Raw genomic sequence first — 2159 nt, 5'->3', positions numbered from 1 at the left:
CACTGGGCTACGTGCTTTACAAATATTATCTGATTTGATCCTCACAATAACCCTAGGAGGTAGGTGCTATTATTATCCCTGTTTTACAGATAAGGAGACTTAGGCAAACAGAGGTTAGGTGACTTGTCCAGGTCACACAGCTAGAAAGTGTCTGGCACTAGATTTGAACTGACTCCAGGCTCTATCTACTGTGCCACTTACTTCTTCCCCCATGATAATTCATTGTGCTAACTGTCTTCTAAATCTGAACTGTCTTTGATGTAAATATGACTTAATTGTGAATTATTTTCTGAATATAATGTTATATTCTCCTTGTAAAGAGTTTATTTAATATTTTTACATCAATATTCACTAACTAGCAAAATTTGTGTAACATTCTCTTTCTCTGTTTTGCCCCTCCCTGGTTTGAGTAGCAGAAACATACGTATCTCATAAAAGGAATTTAGTAGAGTGATTTTATCTTTAATTTTGAGAATAATTTTGTGGCATAGATATTAATTGCTCTTTAAATATTTGATAGAATTCATTTGTACATTGATCTGGCATCAGTTTCTTCTTCCCTCACCCCCTTCCCCCATTCTGGGCAGTTAATTTACGTTTGCTCTATATCTTTTTCTGGAATTGCATTAAGAAGTCTATTTCTTGTTTGATTAGTTTGGGTATTTTATATTATTGTCAATACCCATTCTCTTTCTTTGTATTCAGGTTTGCTAGCATATTAGATCGTAGTTTCCATTAATTTCCCTTAATATTTTATCTATATCTTTTTCACTTTTTCTTTCTGATTTTAATTTTTTATTGATCAAGTTAGCTTACAGTCTGATTGTTAGTTTTTTTAAACTCCTAATTTTATCAGTTTTATAGTCTTTTTATTTTCAAAGTCCTCAATTTTTCTTCAGATTTTTATGATTTCATCTTTTGTGCTTGATCTGAGGTTGCAGATTTGTTTATAGTTTAGTCTTTTAAATTACATGCGCCATTCATTTGTTATCCCCTCCTTCTGGTTATTTTATTAATGTTTCAAGACATCAACATTTTCCTCTGAAGACTGTTTCAGATCTATTGAATAAGTTTTGATGCGTTGTCTCATTGTTGCTAGAGTTGTTCAGTGATTTCAGTCAGGTCCAACTCATTTTCTTTGCAAAGATACTGGAGTGCTTTGTTGTTTCCTTCTCCAGTTCATTTTACAAATGAGGAACTAAGGTAAACAAGGTTAAACCACTTGCCCTGGATTACACAGCTGGCAAGTGTCTGAGGACAGATTTGGACTTATGAAGATGAGTCTTCTTGATTTCAAGCCCAGTGCTCTATCTGCCGCACCACCTAGTTTCTTCTGTCACTCTCTCTAACATAATTACTTAGTGTTTCTATGACTTGCTCTTCGATCTACTCATTACTTAGGATGTTGGAGCAGCTAAGTGGTGCAGTGAGCAGAGCAGGAGTCAGGAAGACCTGAGTTCAAATGTCACCTCAGACACTTGACACTCACTAGCTGTGTGACCTTGGGCAAGTCACTTAACCTCAATTGCCTCATCCTGGGTCATCTCCAGTCATCCTGATGAATATCTGGTCACTGGATTCAGATGGCTCTGGAGGAGAAGTGAGGCTGGTGACCTGCACAGCCCTCCCTCACTCAAAACAAAGTCAAGTGCAAGTCATGCCATTATTTCTCTGATGGCATGGTCTTCTTCAGCCATGAAGGATGAATACTTCCTTATTCAGGATATTATTACGTAGCCTCCATTTGTTTTATATATTGCTGATATTTTATTTATTATTTCCTATTTTTATTATGCTCTGGTCTATAAAGACATGTTATTTCTGCCTTTATATTGTTAGCCCTAGCACATGATCACTTTTTGCCCTAGCACATGAACATGTCATGTCATACCTTTGTAAAATCTATATCTATAGTATTTATATCTAAACTTTATCTCTATATCTTTTAATGTTCTCATTACACTATTACCAAAGATTGGTGAAATATAATTTTATCAACAATATGTTCAGTTCTGTATTTTCTTTTGGAATCTTTCTTTTGGATTTATCCAACTCTGAGAAAGGAATATCAATATTTCCTCTTTTTGTTGTACTCTTATCAATATTCTAAAAACCACTTCCTATATCTTTTCTTTTAAGAATTTATGTATTATGCCATT

The sequence above is a fragment of the Notamacropus eugenii genome, chromosome 7, assembly GCF_028372415.1.
Source record: "Notamacropus eugenii isolate mMacEug1 chromosome 7, mMacEug1.pri_v2, whole genome shotgun sequence".
Classification (NCBI taxonomy): domain Eukaryota; kingdom Metazoa; phylum Chordata; class Mammalia; order Diprotodontia; family Macropodidae; genus Notamacropus; species Notamacropus eugenii.
This window is presented reverse-complemented; position numbering follows the sequence as displayed.